Source organism: Sipha flava, unplaced genomic scaffold, assembly GCF_003268045.1.
Source record: "Sipha flava isolate LNK unplaced genomic scaffold, YSA_version1 309_pilon_pilon, whole genome shotgun sequence".
NCBI classification, from domain to species: domain Eukaryota; kingdom Metazoa; phylum Arthropoda; class Insecta; order Hemiptera; family Aphididae; genus Sipha; species Sipha flava.
The window spans coordinates 201,404-207,910 of NW_020272988.1; positions in this window are offsets into that span (position 1 = coordinate 201,404).

A 6,507-nucleotide genomic window follows, 5' to 3' on the forward strand; every position below is an offset into this window, starting at 1 on the left:
ATTTTTGATTTAGCAAAAAATAATTAAATTTTTACTCATGAAATAACGACAACGAACAAACTAAAATGAATGCTATTCACGAATAACAAGTGATTGCGCTGGATGCAATAATCTTTAAGTACTTTACTTACTCCTATCAGCTCATTAATTAACAATTATTACATAATGTGATATATTTATCATCGTCATATCAGTGGTAACAAATATTCCTGGTTGTAATCGTTAATCACCATACCTAAATTTTCTATTTTTGGCCAGCTAGAAATGCAATTCCTCCCACTGTGCGTCGGAAAAATGTTAATAGTAATATTACGTACTTTCACATAAATTGTTTATAAAACTTACACTCGAGCTTTTTACGTGCGACGGAGCCAGTTAACACCGAGTACACAAATCGTTTTCCGTGCGAGTGCCGATAAATTCGCACTTAAAACTGTATTCCCCCAGAGTTTTCTCGCGGTTAACTGCGAACCCGAATGACGCGGGTGTTCAAGTGCCCGCGCGTGTCGACAACAAATCGCATCTCAATGAAAACACAACGACACAAATCTCGAAAACAGTGCGCGGACCATGATTTTACGGCGTGGTAAAAGGAAAAAAAAATATTAATAATAAATCGCATACTCGAACACCTTCGGAACGCGTACCCCTTAACGGTTGCGTTTATTATTAATACGATATTTTTTTTATTATTTTTTTTTTTTAACGTCATTTAACGCGTCCCGTAAAACACAGTGCAATATCGTATTACCACGCGCGCTCGAAGCCGCTTTAACGGATTTGGCCGGATCCCGACGGCCGTAACTTTACCGGCGATGCCCAACAGCGTAAAATCGGCGACGTGGTCGTACGACAGGAACGCGACACGTCGATCGGTCGGCTGCGGACAACGGTCCGTAAAAGCGTGTTTAACGTAGAGCGTGTCCGAAGTCTTCCCCATGTCGGAACCGTACGCTTGTCACGTCCCGATACGCGTAACTCTGACGAGAACGACCGCACGTCTGGTTGGAGGGCAGAAAAAAAAAAGTCTTGTTGAACGGGACGACGACGCGGATCCGGACCAGCAGTGCCGACGTGAGCTTTTGCGAGGCCTTAGGCAAACCCAGTACAATTTCCTTACATCTAAATACATAACTATTATATATAAATTATAAATGTATAACTATGTAAATATTCTATCCTGAATAAACTGTGGGCTCACGTTTACGTGCGGCATTTGAGAGATCAAATGTCAAGTGTCCATCATTGATAACACGCATTAGGCGGGTATCGTTCGATTAGCCTTCCACACCGTTTAGGAAAATTTCGTGCGCACGGCGCGTTACGATATCACGAACACGGTGTATAATGAATGAAATAATCAATGACGTCGTTCGATGGGCTAACATTTAAAAACGCGATTCGGATATTGTCTTCCAAACTGTCGCTCGTTACGTTCGACCGGATTAATAATTTCTAGGCTTAGGGACTTATAGCTCTAAAAAATACACTAATATGCTTCTAAAATCATTAAAATATACATTAAAAAAAAAAAAAGACCAAGTAGTACACAAAATAAAACGTGTCCATCGGATTTAAATGTATCTTTAAACTCCGAAACAAAACTTTGTGGTCAGCTACTCGTAGACTGTTGTACTTTCGGCATTACACCATGTTACAAAATATACGCGTACAACGTTTTACGTATGATTCGACGTTGCGTGGTTGCGAGACGCAAAAACAACGATGGATAATAATCGACTAAACTGAACACTAAACAAATAATCTATTATTCTATATCGACATCTGGTTGATATCCAGCGGGTTATACGGTCGAAACGGGTTCATAGTATTATTTATACTTACACAAAAATTATAACGAGATATGAGAGGTAGTTTGCAGATAAAATAATACTGGAAGTATTAAATCCTCTTAGTACATTTTTTTTCGATCGGTTAAAATATGTACCATGTATAGTTATATGTATCTATAGTTTTTAATTTTAAATTTGAAAAATTTGTCAAAATCACTCTCCTGCAAAATCTATCAGATATGCAAAAATATGCACATTCAAATTTTAGATCTGATATCATGGCACCGAGAAACGAATTTATTTCGCACTCGACTATATTGAACAATAATTAAAAAAAGTATACAAATGCTAGAAGTCCCTAAGCTTAGTAATTTCTATTGGACACCGAACACGTACGTGTGGTAATAATTCATACTTATATCATGCTACTCATATAAACACCTAGAAGAGTACATACCAATAAACTATATAATGTCTGGTAAACGGTAAAACTATGTTATGGAAGAAAATGAGTAACAGAAAATAAAAACAATGAAAACACGTAAAATATGATGCGTTTTTCGAAACCTTTGAGTTTCTTTAGTATTGATTTGTTCCAGGTGTACTGATAATATGGTTATAATAGCCATGGTAATATGCCGGACCACATGTTTTGATACAACTGTACCGTTGATATTTTCAGTCAAGAATCGATAGCGCACTACTATAGAGTTAACACTCGATCTCCGTTCCGACAGGAAATCGAATCGCGATACTTTTTTTGGCCTCAACAATAGGCGAAACGATCGTAGATCGGCAAAATAATGTCCACGACTGAACGAGTGTCCGTTTAATTTAATACACAGTACCAAACACGTACACAAAATAAAATTTGGGGGGGGGGGGGGGGGGACGGGTTTTAAAATATAGCAATGCATAATAAAACAATTTATCCTTACTCATTATTCTTTACTTCGATTGCGATATTTTGAAAATTACTCGATTCAATTTCAGTTTCTTCGTTGTTTTTAATTTTTTTTTTGTACACCAAAACTGAATAATTATGGTAGATCACTATGTCTTTTCATTATAAAAAAGAAAATAAATCAAATATGTAATAGTTAATAAATTTAGTTATTTAATCTTTTTTTATAAAATACAAATCGCACAAATAACCATTACACTTTTGTACTCACCAATTATAACCGTTCAAATACCGAACACGGACTAAAAAACTGAACGATCGTTTATCGTAGAGTACCAATTCAATAGGAATTTTTGGAGACCGATCGAGTACGGAAAATAAGATAAGATTATTGACAAAACGTGAGTTTACCAGATATATTATATACGGTGTTGATGAGTTGCGGCCCAAACCCTAAATAACGTACGAGTTGCGGCCCATACAATAATCTATATACTACATATATAATATATACTATACATAGTACATGTATATAAAGAACACAATATAAATTTATTAATACTACGTATTTTCTAATATTGTCGTTATATTATTAATATTTGTCATTTCAAGAAAAAAAATAAAAAAAAAAATATTCATAAATTAATAATACCGTATAGTAATTTAATTTTTTAGCAATTGTTTTGGTTAAAATAATAATAATAATAAAAAGAAAATGTGTGAAAAATAAGCTAATAAATATAATAATATTTTGCGTTTCTAGAATATAATATAATAGAATAGAAATATATATATAGAATATAGAATCTATACATAGAATATATAATAATTATATGTATATATACATATTATATTATTACAACAGATAATACAATAAAACGATCTATATTATATAAAGATATAACTTGCCATACGTATCGAACAATTCGTTTATCACTAAATGTATAGCCAACACATCGTACATATAGTTACTAGCCAATAGGTACATAGGTAATGATAATTATTCGGGCCGCAACTCACCTATAGCTAAAATATTGTGGGGCCGCAACTAATCTACGGCTAAAATATTATCGGGCCAGAATTCACCGGTCTCCAACACCGGAAAGGACACGCCGGGCCACAACTCACCCACACCCATTATATATATCGCAATGATACAGTTCTCGCGTGTACGTATTTCTCAGTAATCACCTCAATCATTCAAATACAATACAACATATAAATTTGCATTTCATACCCGACTAATAAACAAAGAAAACAGTCAACAACAAGTAATAAAAATATTTTATATTAACAGGTGTATAATTTGACTTCATTTTCAAAGAAATTATTTGGGGGGGGGGCATGAACCCCAAAACCCTCATGTATACGTGCCTTGCACAGCACTGCTGTAATGTATACATGACCTAATCTAAACGTGTCTATATGAACTCGGAAAACGTCTCGAGATGTTTTTTTATTCGTTTCGTTTTTGTTTTCCGCTTGCAAACACACTGCTCGTTATCGAAATTATAATAATTATAATTATTCGACGAGTAGCAGTCGACCCCGTGAACTTTTCTGCGCACAACTATACACAGGAGTACGTACCTGTGCACGTACACACACTCGAACACACATGAAAGGATGTCTACGCTGATAAAACGGGTTGAACGGTTTTTTTTTTCGTTTCCCGGCACAAAAGCAATGTCCCTGCGCACACTTGTTAATGATAATAACGTCGTAGTCGCCTGCTGCTGCTGCTGAGCACACGGCGAGATCGAAGTCAATTCGACTTCACGGGTTGTTTTCTCGGCCGCCGAAAACGCACTTTAAATAAATAATCGAAATACTTCCGCACGTCCGTTACGCGGTCGAGCTCGTCGACGCAGACACATGCGTCACACTGAGCCCTTCGACCGAATTCTTCGCTAGTCCACCGCGTGTAATTATTCAAGCTCAGTTCGCTTAAGAAAATGATACAAACATGGTCAACATGTGGACGGTGGTCGAGAGAAATGTACCGGTTGGCTGTTGCATCGTTCGACTTTTGGTTTCTATCGAATGACTATGTGCTTTTATGTCCGTAATTCGAAGGGCTTATTATTGTTCAACACTCGAAGTGCATGTATGAAATGGTTCTCACCAAGTCTAGGTGCGTGATATACACATTAAAGCATCAGACGCACGTAAAAACTTATCGACTTTCCAACGCGTTTGACTTCCGCACAGGGTGTAGACACGATGCTTAGAGAATTCAAGTTATACCTGTGGGTACAACGTTAGACAAAATTACTCGCCGATCACTTTTATGGAGCTATCACCGCATTTTTCCGATCGGTGAGTAAACATTATTAATATCGTACGAAAATGATTTGAGCACACTGGTACTATGCCCGTCATACGCATGTACAAAGTTCCCGTAAAGTTACTCGCAATATAATATAATTTTCATTTTTATTTTTATTTTATTGTGTTTGTTGTTTTCATATTAAAATATCGCAATACCTACATAAATGATATTATAATATTTATAATGATTTTTTTTAAAATAAAAAAGTAATTGATTACGTAATCAGCCAACTGCCGTTCTCCAACCGACAATAATTTATAAAATTATATAGGCACATATAAATGTGGCATTCTTTTATTTTCTATTTATTTTTTACTTCGAACTGATAATTTACAGCTTCAGTAGCATCGCAAACTTTTTCAATAGATTTGTATGACACCAAGTCTCCTGGTAACAAATGTTGTATCTTGAGCTTCAATTCGTTGACGTCCACGTTTTTTGCTGCTAAAATTGCTCTTTCTGCCAGCCACTCATGATTTGTGTATTGTCTGTGTACATTGGGAAATATCTGGTCAATGAGAGCATATTGCGAATCAATGATTGTGCAGAAATCGGTTGGTAATTGTATGCATCCCGTTTCATCTGTAGTAACTTTCCCATTGCCAATATCAAACAATTGTTTTGAGAATCTTCCGCACGCAACTTTTTTTGATTGAATCGCAAGTATCATAATCGTTCACTCTCTATCTTTACATAAATGTTGACCATAAATTGTTGACAAAGCTCACAACATTGTAGAATAACGTTGTCCTGATCGCATCTAATCATCAACCGATATGCATAATAATAATAATAATAATAATCCTTCGAACAAACTAATTCTTGTTTGTTTTTGCACCTGTTGCGGGATCTTATTGTTTAATATTTATGCAATACCCGCCAAATTAATACCAAAAATAAAATGAATAGCTTTTAAATAGTTTTTAATAGTTTTTTAATAGTTTTTTAATAGTATCATTTAATAATTCATTTTCAATTATACAGTTATTTACCGGATCAAAAATTATTAAATTAAACTACGATTTATTAAACAATAGCACTTAGGAGTATAAAAAATAGATAAAAATCTATTCACAGACATACCAAATGTATATACAAAATTTCATTAAAATTGGTTTAGCCGTTTTGGAGGAGTGTAACAACGAGATTTATATATATATATATATATATATAGAGAGAGAGAGAGAGAGATAAACCCTCCATCAGTACTTGGTAGCGCAGGCTTGCTTCTGCACGTTATTTCACAGCTAATTTAAATCCGATTAATAATTTATTACATCGATGTTAGCGAGTATCTTTCGCATCATTCTTCTGATCGGAGTAGTTCGTTCGGATTGGTGTCCGTTCACTACCCACAATGACCGCCAGACGTTTTTGGGATCGTCGACATCGTTGCGACGAACAATACGAGCTCATCCGCGGTGTAGTCAGGCTTCAGATACTTACCAGGGGGGGGGGGCATTTTAAGTATTAACCGA